Source organism: Natrix helvetica (assembly GCF_964273705.1).
Source record: "Natrix helvetica genome assembly, chromosome: 2".
Lineage (NCBI taxonomy): Eukaryota > Metazoa > Chordata > Lepidosauria > Squamata > Natricidae > Natrix > Natrix helvetica.
The window spans coordinates 134,573,953-134,587,202 of record NC_138552.1 but is presented as its reverse complement, the minus strand read 5'-3'; positions in this window follow the sequence as shown (position 1 = coordinate 134,587,202).

Genomic DNA, 13,250 nt, shown 5'->3' with positions numbered 1-13,250 from the left:
ATTATTAGGATTATAACTACCTAATTGTATTATAGTTATTTGTTCCGGTATAACAGTATTATAACTATCTAATTGCTACCCCCCACAAAAAAAACCCAACTCTCAAAAAATTCCATGGTGCAAAAAGGATTTAATAATGTGAATTTTATGTTCATTTTTTTCCAAGCCTTATGACTTTACAGCCATCTGAAAATCAAAAGGGAACAGTTTAGATTTTTTAAAGTATTTGTTTCTTAAGTTGGATTGAAAATTGTGCAACCAACATTGCTATAGATTTGGTCTTTTCTTTTTCCTACGGTGCATGGGGAAAAAAATAATGGCATTTTTAAAAGAAAAGGCTATAACTCTTTCTTTCAAGGGCTCCTGGTAGCCTTGCTCCACATTGGCTTTCTGCTACACATAAATGAACACCTTGATAGAATAGGGCTTGAACTATAGGAGTTCTATTGCAGCAAAAGGGCCAGGGACACAATGTGCAAAATGAAATCTGAATGACTTCCATGCCAAGAACTGGCATTGATAAATCTGTGTTGATTTCATGATAAACTTACATTCTGCTAAGGTTTCTTGGGTATTAGTCATTAGCTTTGCCAGAGGCATTTTTATAACTACCAGTTCGGAGAGGGATGTGACGAATCTGTAAAAGGCTTAAACGTTCTTGTTTGACCTCAAACAGGCATTGAGATTAGGGGATCCCTGGTGTTAATCACCATCTTTAAAGCGCTCCATGGCTCAGGACCTAGGTACTTGCGGGATCGCATCCTACCACACACTTCCCTGCGACCGACTCGCTCTCACAGGGAGGGGCTCCTCCGGGTGCCGTCCACTAGGCAGTGCCAATGGGCGACACCTAGGAGTAGAGCCTTCTCTGTGATGGGCCCAACCCTCTGGAATGACCTCCCCCCCGATATCAGAACCACCACCGACTTTCTCTCCTTTCGACGAAAACTGAAGACTCACCTGTTCCGTTTAGCCAGCCTGGACCATTCATAACCTCATTATACCTCTTGGCAGATATATTTTAACTGGGTAATTTTAATTGGGTATTTTTTAGGATTGTTTATATACTGTTTTTATCTGCTTTACCTGTACAGTGTTGTATTGCCTCCTCTTCTATGTTTTTATGTTTCCATGTTTGTAGTCTATTTTATCTATTTCATTTGACTGTACACCGCCCCGAGTCCCTTTGGGGAGAGGGGGCGGTATAAAAATCGAAATAAAAGGTAAAGGTAAAAGGTAATTTGGAGAAGGACATTCAGCACCGGCTGGATACCCCCAATATTAGACCTCATTCTGGACATAGCCCTGCGATCATATGACCACATTTCAGAGACTCGGACACTGACTCATCTTTCTGGTGGCCAGGTGACCACAGTTTACAATGTTTTTTTTTGCCAGTTTCTGGCCTTTTCAGCTAGTTTCGGGCAAAAAAAAATGCCCATAGGGATATATGGATTTGCATTTGCTTAATGGTTGCAGCATTCACTTCACCATTGCAGCATTTATTAAATGATTGCTGCAAAAAAGTCATAAAATCAAACCTGGCTATATGGGTGCGTCAACTTATGAATTACAATGGGAATTCTGGGCTCTACTACAGTTGTAAGTTGAGGACTACCTGTACTCTTTCTTCACTTTAGTACTGCAGCATTCCTTTTTCAATTATTTATTTATTTATATCCTGCCTCTATTATTCTTTTACAAATCCCTTAAAGAGCTGTGGTGACGCAGTGGTTAGAATGCAGGCTAATTCTGCCCACTGCCAGCAGTTCAATTCTCATGGGGTCAATGTTATTATTATTATTATTTTATTAAATTTATAGACCGCCCCCTCTCCCCGAAGGGACTCGGGGCGGTGTACAGACACCACATTAAAACCTAATATAAAATAGATACACTTAAAAACCAATTAAACAATAAGGCTGTACAGGGTAATAAAAGTTAAAAATCAGCTTAAAACAACCCCCAAAATTTAAAAGTACAGAATTGAGGGACTAGATTGGGATTAGGCCAGGCCCGCTAAACTAAACAGGTGGGTCTTGAGCATCTTACGGAAGGAGCGGAGATCAGTGGTTGTTCTGATGTCACGGGGGAGGTCATTCCAGAGGGTTGGGCCCATCACAGAGAAGGCCCTACTCCTGGGCGTCGCCCGCTGGCACTGCCTCGTGGACGGCACCCAGAGGAGCCCCTCCCTGTGAGAGCGGATCGGCCGAAGGGATATATGGGGCAGGATACGATCCCGCAAGTACCTCCTCGGTCCTGTGCCATGGAGCGCTTTAAAGATGATGACCAATACCTTGAAACGCACCCGAAAAGCCACAGGTAGCCAGTGCAGACCGCGCAGGAGAGGTGTTGACTCACAGCCTTCCATACTTCGGGGATTGGTAAAATGAGGATCCAAATTGTTGGGGGCAATAGACTGACTCTGTAAATCGCTTAGAGACAGCTGTAAAGCACTATGAAGTGGTATATTAGTCTATAAATGCTATTGCTAAGTGCTATTGCTATTGAAGAGATTAACCTATCCAACACATCTTCCTTTTCCACACAGCAACAACAACCCTATAAGGTGGATTGGGCTGAGAGAGAGAGAGTAACTGGTCCAAAGTCATCCAGCTGGCTTTCATGGCTTAACCACTAGACCAAACTGAATCACAGACCACATACATTAGTAACATGAAGGAACTAAATATTTTGGCATGGGGTGCTTGGGTTGTTGTCTCAGAATTATGACAGGCAGTTCCAGTGACGTGTGGTGAGGTTTATGGCTGGTGAGGCTGGTGACGTCATCAAACCGCGTGGTTGCTCCGATCGCACGGGCGCAGCCCGATCAGAGAAGGAAGGAGGGGAATGGGATCATGTGTGCAGGAGGCTCCTCAGCGCCAGCTTCAGATCAGCGCGAGCCGCGGTTCCCTTCCCAAGCACACGTGGTCCCATTCCCCTCCTTCCTGAGCCTCCTTGTACATGTCTTGATATATGTTTTTGTAATATGTATGTCTTGTCTATATATTTATTTCATATGTTTTATTGTACGCCGCCCCGAGTCCTTCGGGAGAGGGTGCGGCTAAGAAATAAATATTTATTATTATTATTATTATTATTATTATTATTATGAAGGGGACCGCGGCTGCGCTGATCTGAGGCTGGCGCTGAGGAGCCTCCTGCACACGTGGTCCCATTCCCCTTGCAAGGATCCCGGGCTCGCCCAATGCAAAAAATGGCAAGATTGGTGCACTTGGGGCTGCTGCTGCGATGTCCAGGAAGGCTAAACCAAGCCGCTCGCCTCTCCCAGCCTTTTTTTTATTTTCAAGATGAGAGCAGTGAAGCACTGCCTCCCCTGACTGCACGTCACTGGGCAGTTCTATGGCCCTATCATCAAGTTGGGGATATCTGAGCTGGGAACGCTTTATGACCTATCTGTCTCAATCTATCTATATGCACATATTTATAATAGATATATTTATGGAAATGGCCAGACTTAGATTCCTAATCTAATGCACGGATAGACAAAGGGGAATTTCCCATTATCTCTACTAGAGCTACAGGCTTTTTGCAATTTTCCTCTTTCATGGATGAAAGTGGTTGGAGTGATTGAAGAATCTACTGTAAAAAAAATGCATTTGATTCTGTCAATCTTTTCCCTCCAAGTTCTAACTTTCCTACTTTTTCAAGAATGTAGATCAGCCTTCCCTATGTTGGTGGTTTAGATAGTTTGAACTACAACCCTTGCAATAAGTACAGGAGCTGGGTATTCTAATTCAAATATCTCTGAAGAGCACTAGACTGCGGAATGGTAACTTCGGATGGGCCTTAATGCCTACGTATTCATATCCTGGGCTTCTTCTGGAGGGGAGAGCTGGGACTTGGATGGACACTGGCTACCTTCCCCAGAAAACCATGTGGCATGAGGAGAATCTGAAGTCCTGCAGTATTTATTACAGCTATTTCACTCTTATATAACAATACTAATCTCCCTTGTGGTGTTATAAAGTGATGGCAGAGTAAAATGTAACACAAGATTGAATTGCTCATAAGGAATGCATGATTATTATTATTTTTACCTTTTACACCACAGTTGCTATGTAAGTTTGAAGCCATTCTGCAGAAGGCAAAAGGGGGATTAGGCCAGGCTAATTGGCCAAGCAGCCTTCCAAGCTAGCAATGTCTGCACACTGTTGTTCCAAGGACAGATTTTTACTTCTGACTATGTGAAACATGTTGCATTGGAAATATGTCCCATCAGTTTGAATAAGGCTTAATACAAGTGTTCACACACACAGACACAGAGACACACAGACACACACACACACACGGAGAGGGAGAGGGAGAGAGAAACAGAGAGACAAAGACAGAGACAGTGGGAGGGAGGGAGAAACAGAGAAAGAGAGAGACAGAGGGGGGAAGGAGGGAGGGAGAGAGAAACAGAGAAAGAGAGAGAGAAAGAGAGACAGAGACATAGAGAGAGAGAGAGAGAGGGGGGGAAGGAGGGAGCGAGGGAGGGAAGGAGGGAGGGAGGGAGGGGGAGAGAGAGAGAGAGAGAGAGAGAGAGAGAGAGAATGCTCCCCAAGCAGAATGCCCTTTCTTGTATTTTTTTTTAATATAAAAAAGTTTTATTGGTTTTTTCAAATATTTTGGGGAAAAGGGTACATAAATGTGGAGAAAAATTTTGACAGCTACATCATACGGAAGCTGGTACCTCCCCGGAGTCTTACATCTCTCTCTTATTTTATATATATCAAAATATCATTATTACATACATATTAGCAGTTTAACTTCAAATTCTTTGACATCTTCAACCATACTTTATATCACTTCTAACCATTTCATTATATTAACAATTGCGATATGTTTTTAAATCATTTCTGTGACCTAAGTCTCATTGCTGTCTCTTCTCCCCTGTCTGTTGGCTGAGCCATGGCTCCTTCCCCCTTCCTGTCTTGTGCAGTGTCTCTTGTTTCATCTAGGAGGTTCTTATGTTTTTCCATGAAGGCTTCTGCCTCCATTACTGTATTAATTCTCACTCTACCACCCCTCCCAGAAAATCAACAAGCCTTCTGGAATTAGCCACCTAAACCAGATATTTTTTTCATATAATTTTTTAGTTAAAAAGAAGAATTTCTTCCTCTTATCTCTTATTCTTTTTCGTATCTGTTTCAGAATGGTTATTTCTTTGTCCTTATATCTTAAAGGTTCCCCCCTTTGAACTCCTAGAATCTCATCTCTTGTAGTCTTTCTAAAAAATGTAACATGAACTTCCCTTGGAACATTGTGTGTTCTAGCATATGCTGAATTGATTCTGTATATCAAATCCATATCCCACCCTAGCTGTTGCTTATCTCTTTTAATATAATTGGCTAGCATTGTTATCATAATCTCCCTTAAGTCTTCACCCTCCATTTCAGGTATGTTTTGAAATCTAAGAAAAAGAGACATTCTTTCACATTCCATTTTTTTCCATATAATTCTCAATTCCAACATTTTTTTTGTAAAGCCTTCATTTCTTCTCCCACCCCCACAGCCCCCTCCTCCAGAGCCTCTATTTTCTGGCTATTTTGTAAAGTCTGTTTATTCTCTCTGAGTTCTTCCCTTAAGTCAGCCAGCTGTTTTTTTTATTTCGTCCTGTCCCTTTAAGATTGACTGGAACATTTGTTGGAACATATCTTGAGATTGCTGTTCCCCCTTGGGGGCCCTTGGTTGTAAAAAGGAAGATAGCTGTGTTTGTTGTGGAACAGGACTTGAAACAGAAGAAGATGGAGCCGATGCTGGTTTAGGAATAGGAGCCTTTTTCGCAGGCATTGTGAAGTTCAGAGAAAGTTTATAAGTCTGGACAGAAAAGATGGCATCTACAGGAGCGCGCTGTCGGGCGGGGTCTAAAGGCACACAAAATCCAGCGTGGGATATCAGTCTTCAATATAGCTCCCCTCTAGTTGTAGTCAATTTTCCCCAGTCCAAGGAAGATTGTATAAAGAGATTCCTCTAGGGTTCACCAGGGTTTTATAATTCCGACCCAGGAGATTTTTCAAAGACAACAGTTCATTTGTAACGGCAGCAAAAATGGGGGGAGAAACGCCATTTTGGCTCAGCTCTCTCAGGAGATCGGAGGACAATCGTTCAAAAAGTTCCCATTCATAGTTTATTAGGTCAAATCACTTTCTTTCTTTCGCAATTGTTCAGGAAAGCCATTAGCCCATTGCTTGAAAGAAGTGAATATCAAAGAGTTTTTTCCCAGTTTTCTCTCTCTCCTCCGAGAGAGTGAGAAATTGTTTAAAGCCGCTTTTCTGAGAGGGGGGAGAAAAAAAAACCCTCTCCAATCTCAACACTTTACCAAGATCAAAGAGTCTTAAGAGAGCTGCTAATCCTTGTTTACTCAGTTGTTCAAAGGGGTAGGAAAAAGACCCCGGGGGAATCCCCAGCTCACCGCATTTCTGCTGTTGCCTTCACATGGAGCGTTTTCTTCCTATCTCCTCAGGACGAAGGTGCACATGGCACCCCCCAAAAGCCTCCCGATGCCTAGGGCAAAGCTGGCAGCCCCCCTGCGGCCGCCGCCGCTCCAGGGGGCTCCAGCAAGCCGCCCCGTTGGCAGGACGCCCTACAAGGCTTCCTGTGCCCCCCCGTGAGTCAGAGGGGGCCCACCAGGACGGCGAGCGGCAGACAACATGTCCGTCGTCCACAGAAACCGGAAGTAGAATCGCCCTTTCTTGTATTATTGGCACAGAAAATAAGATTTTTCTATTTCCCACAAAACATAGTAAACATCTCGCAATCTATCTACTTAAAGTTCAGTTTAGGGTCAGGAAATATAGCCCAGGACTGTCCATTAATTAATTCAGTACAGGTTTACTGTACTCATTCAGCATTAAACTTGTACATTTTGAATGTACAATGCAGAATGTTTGGGGAGGATTTAATCCTGTATTGTGGGATGACATGTACGATTGTATAATATCATTGTCACTGAAAGAATGGATTGTAAAAGTACATTATCTTAATGAAAAGCAAATTCAGGAGCAATTCATCTTTGACCTATCGATATTTTAAAGGTATAGAAACAAGCCCATTGAAGCCACCACTAAACTTGAAGAGTAGAGACTAGAAATAAGCAACTTCTCTCATCTCAACTCTTGAGATCAAATGAATTACAAAGAGATATACATGTCTGTGCGTGTATGGAAGTGCCATAATATAAAAAGTACCATGGCTAAATGATCAAATAATCAATAGATCAGTTGCTTCAGTTATGACTAACAGCACCTAGAGCAGTCCAACCATTTCCATACTAAGAAAACTGTAATGAGGAAAGGCTTAATACCACTTCAACAATGGCTGGGTGGTTCTGCAAAGTCACTATAAGCTGCTAGTGAGGCAATGGCCAATACAGGTAGTCCTCGATTTATGACCAGAACTGAGCGAAAAATTCCTGTTGTTAAGTGAGACATGTCAGAAGGTCACAAAAGGTGGATCACATGACCTTGGGACCTAGCAACAGTTGTAAATATGAGTCAGCTGCCAAGCATCTGAATTTTGATCACATGATCCTGGGAATGCTGCAAGGGTCGTAACTGTGAAAAATGGTCATAAGTCACTTTTTCAGGGCTGTTGTAACTTTGAACGGTCACTAAACGAACTGTTGTAAGTCAAGGACGATCTGTATTTTACAACTCACCAATATGCCTAATGTAACACATGTTGCAGATGGTATGAGAAAACTGACTTTATCGTCACGGATCGCTGAAAAACCCACGGTGAATGCTTTCCCGACAAAAGAATAAAATAAAATATAGAATCTTTATTCCTGAATATCTGCTAACAAGACTGATGTTTGATTTAGATCAGGAAAATCCAAGTTGAAATCCCTGATCAGTCCCAAAGCTTAATTGGTATCCTCTGCCAGCTTAACCTACTTTCCAAAGTTACTGTGAGGATAAAAACGGAGGAGAGGCCGCATAACCACTCTCTGAGGACAAAAGGTGGGATGAGAACAAGAGCAACCACAATAATAATAACAACTTTCTGTCATCAGAGAAGTGGGCGCTCCTGTCTGAGGCAGGAGGCAGAGACAGAGACAGAGAATTGCTCTCTATAATCAGCAATAAATTGGTACTTTGTGCTTATGAAATTCCAGCATGACTTTGTAAGCCATTTGATTATGTGAAACTGTGTAAGAAAAACAGATGTACACCATACGGTAAATATTAGTGTTGATATTAATGGTACAATTGAATTAATCGTACAATTGAAATGTTTTAAAAAGATAATAAAGTAAAAAGCCTAGGAAATTATCTTGTATGTTAAACTATGCTAAGAAATTCCACCAGATTGCTCAAAAGTCCTCTTCTACGACTCTTCATTGAACACTTAATTCAAACGTTGACAAACAACATCTATCAACCATCCACTGTTGCAAACGTAAGGTAGATATTTTTTCCCAGTCCCAGTTCTGCATAATAATTCTTTTGCTATTGACTTGCATGAATTCCACAGTTCTTGACGTCTTGAAAATTCGCAACTGAGCCAAGCAGAACACATGCAGCCTCAATCTGCAACTGTTTGTTAAAATGTCAGCAGCAATGAAAGATGGCATTGGATGATAATTCAAGGGCCTTACTCTATGAGGGGGGGGAAGGGAAATACGGCTTAATGCAAGGGATCATATGTAAGACTGAAATCTAAAAAGCCATTATCAACTTGCCAGGACAAGATAATGACATCTGGAGGTCATGTTCCTAAGGCAAGATAAAGACATGTTCTTCTTTCTAAGAAGAAAAGGATGAATCTGTGGGAAGAAATATCTATTTGGTTCAGTTTGAAGCTGGGAGAAAGACACTGGAAACATGGAGGCTGATTGGAAAGATGGTTTATTGATGAACAGAACAACCAGGGTTTGTGGTTCTGGGCACCTGACAAAATGGAGTTGAGAGTGGGGAGGTTTTGTACCTTATGTTGGGCTTTGCACTTGAGCTTCCTATTCCTGTGCAAGAATATGTGTTCTATTGGCTGTTGTGAGACTCCCATGGGGTCGTGTAGGGGTTATGTAGGGGTCATAGCTGGCTTTCTAGGCAAAGTACAAATCCTAAGTGTTTGTCTGAGCTAGGTTTGGTTGAAATTTGGATTGCTCTGAGGGTGATGCAATGAAGGGGCTTGTTTTCTGAAAGGTGTTGGGTAATTCCTATTGTGGCTTACTGGCTTTTGTCCTGTTTTGGCTCTTGGGTAAGGTTATTTGCTTATGAATAGAGCTATCTAGATACTTGTCTTCTTTCAATAAGCTCTTTATCTCTTAAGTGCTGACATCTGCTGTGGCCACTAAGGAAAGTGCGGGTTGCTTTCTGCCTCTAAAAACATGTTTCTCCATTTCTATCTTTGGGAAATAAAATAATCTGCCTTTTCAAAATATTCCTCAAAATATTTCATTCTTCTAGGAAGGGGTTGGGTGCTAACTTTCTACAAACCTTTGGAAATTTGTTAGTTAAGATGTCTAATGGCAAAGGCAAGAGACCAAGATCCAGTACACAGATAATCCCAGATAAAAACTCAGAGGTTTGGGGAAACAATAAACAATCCTAGCATTATCTCCTGTAGAATTATGAATCCCCTGATTTAGCTGCTCATTGCTGAATCCTTGTAATACTATTTAAAAATAAAAAGAGTTTTGGACATTTAACAGCTATTTTAAATATATATGTTATAGTTTGGACAGAGAAATGAGTACATATATACTATATAAACACTGTATCGTTTTCATTATCAAAATAAAATAGTGCTTTCCGTCAAACAATTTTGTGCGGGGAAGATTCTGTTTTGTTCCTGGAATCCTTACAGTGCCATGATTTATGAGCTTAAAATGTGAAACTGCACATTACTGTCTTCTACTACATTGCCAGCATATTAGAAGTTTTAACTAATTACAAAGCAAGAAATGGCAGATGAAGGGAAAATATTTTTAGATGCTTTACCATGGAAAGACCAGGATAATAATCTAAGTATATGTGCAATGAATCAAATCTGGATTCTTAAATTACTAAATTACATATTTGGCTTTAGAAGAACATAATTATTTTCATTGGTGCTCTGCACAGAAAAAGTGGATAGAGAGACATTAGTAGCCCTTTCACTTGAACCTGTCCACTACAGAAACTCCATAGAGAGCACAAGGTCATGTACAGCTATAGAAAAGCCTTGGTATGATTCAGTAGTGAAATTCAAAAAAATGTACTACCAGTTTTGTGGGCATGGCTTGGTGGGCGTGGTGTGGCTTGGTGAGCATGGATACTGCAAAATCTCCATTCCCACCCCATTCCATGGGAAGGATACTGCAAAATCTCCATTCCCACCCCTCTCTGGGGCCAGCCAGAGGTAGCATTTGCCGGTTCTCCGAACTACTCAAAATTTCTGCTACTGTTTCTCTAGAACCTGTCAGAACCTGCTGGAATTCACCCCTGATATGATTCCATATCCCAATTTTAATTTTTAAAAATGATAAAAAATGATTAACCAAATTGGAAGCGATCCTACTGACGTTTACTTTTAATTTTAATCAAATCAAGTTTAATTCTAGCCTACCTCTTCCAGATGTGTTTATTTTGTGGTGGCCCCCTTTCCTTCCTGGATTGTGGTTCTTCACAGGCAATTTGAAGGCCATGTACAGCTCTGGACTCACTAGACTTAATATGGAGAAGCTATTTCTCAATTTCACTTGTAGATGCAAGAGAGAAATGGACCACTTGCTTCTCACAGGTCACTGCTGGAAATGGGGCACTGGAGCTAACAAACCTTTGATGAGATCTACCACCCCTGTCCAGCATAGGAATTAAAATCTAACATATGGAAAATTGGGAAAATCTAGTTGAAACATATAAGATAATTGGAAGAAGACAGGAGAGATTACCAAGCAAATGACCCTGACTAGTTTACAAAAGAATTTAGTTAATACTCATAATTTGTATTGTGGGTAGCTGTCCTAGGGCTAGATGCTACTGAGTTTGTAGGCTATAAGAAGAAACACGATATAGAAGAATGGTTTAAATTACTGGTAAGATGTTTTCTCTCATCCTCTCTTCCTCCCTCCCTCTCTCTCACACATACACCCACACACTCACACTGTCTGTGATCATAATATATAATTTCTAAAAATAAATACATATGACAATAATAATAGTAATAATTCAGTTGACTGAGTTACATGTTTAATGAATAAAAGAGATACTAATAATGATACTAATAATGATACTAATAATGATAATAATGATGATGATGATGATGTCATTAATAATCATATACTTGGAACAGTTTATATTCTGCAACGAAATCTTTAACACCATCCAACAACATGTCTCTATGCCAGGTCCTTGGGAAGGACTTCATAGGTGAATAAAAATGCCAAATCCTGTGCAAACATCTGGTTGGCTGTATGATGAACCACAATAATATATTAAATCAATAATGAAGAGACAAAAACCCTGAAGAAAAAAAGTCCATATAGCAACATTTTAGTTATACTTTAAATTTGGAACCAGACATTCTACCCTAAAGATGTATTAACACAACATTAAGCCAGGGGATAATGTAGAATGCCTTAATGGGAAAACAAAGAACTCAAGTGCAATTGCTCATTGGTGGAATTGTGAGAAACTCGCTGCTTACAAGTTTGAAGCTATGGGGAAGGAATGTATAATGGTCTTTTCTCTTGGAAAATCCAACATACTCTGATGATCAAATGCATTCTTTAGTTCTAATCCTGATGAACATAAACAAAAACCATCTACCCTCAAATCTGCATGAAGAGATATCCTCCTTTCTTGTGGCAAAATGTCATTGGTGTCATTTCTATGCCAATGGAGCTTTCCTATTCTCTGTCTGGCATTGGGTTTCATGCAAAACAAAAAACAAAAAAACAAAACCATCATATTTGCTCTTTTTAAACTTAATTTTTTTCCAGTTTTCAGGATTACATGGTTATTAATCTTAATTTTAACATGGTTATACGGTCGTACATACCCTGAAAGAAGCCCCATTGGATACAATCTATGTATTAATTAAATTTGAACTTCAACAAGATCAAAATTAGGCTACATAGCTCTTCTGTTTTGATTTCAAGGTTGTTTTCTTTACAAAATTGTTTACACTGCCTAGACATATGCAGGCAAGCTGGTGCTTATCTAATTTTAAAGAAACTGATAAAAATGATATCATCTAGCAAGCAGGTCTTAAAAGCATTTGAATGAATATGACAATAAATAATTGCCACACAGCTATTCAAAAATAATATGATTATATAATGTTTGGATGACTTGGATTATCTGAAAATAAAATAATTCTCCAAGTTGTGCAATTTTTAACATAAACACAGTGATGTAAAGAATCCAGGGGCCATTGTAAACAACAAAACTAGAAACCGTAATATTTTATGATCCAAATAATATTGTAACTGCTAAATTCAAATTAACAGAATTTTCTTTCTTTAATGTGACACTTGCAAAATGCTTTATAATTGTTATGGCAATAACCGAAGTGATTCCCCCTAGCAATTAATATGCTTGCGCCAAGGGAAACTTTTGACTATCTTCTTTCCTCATGATTCATTTCCCTTTTAGAAATAACCTACGAAGCAGCATGGGGAAATGTTATTTTGAGTGACTAATGTTTATTAAAATAAAATCCGATTTGACATTATTACGCCATTCTCTAGGATTATGGCCTGTTTTACTAATCCACAATATAAACTTCTGTGTGATTGACCAATAATATTGCAAAGGAATGTTGGAAGCACAGCAGAGATTTCCTGTGAATAGAGGTCTAGACTCTTTTAAAACCTAAGTATTTTAAAGTAACAATAGCCAGCCAGAACAGATTGGATTTCTACTTTTAATATGGTGGGCCATATTAATCTCTGGCTAAATTTCTGTAAGTCTAATACCTCTTTTAGGGATGCATCCTGGCAAGTCACATTGTTTTCAAGATGTTTCCATTGCTGTTGCAAAGGACTCAATTGGAACATTTGCAAATTGTTCATCGGAATGAGTAATCATCTGGGTTGTCCTATTGTATATGGACCAGTGTTGCAGAACTGAGCAATGGGTGTAAAATGTATGGGGCCAGGCTTCTCCCATTCAGTTTTCAGAGACACGGATTATATGTGATGTAGTTTAATATCTAAGCATCTAAAGGATGGCAGTAATCTTATGTATCTGAAGCTCAAATACACAGAGATTATAAGCACTGTACTGGAATGTAAATGCCAGATTTTCTTTTTCTTT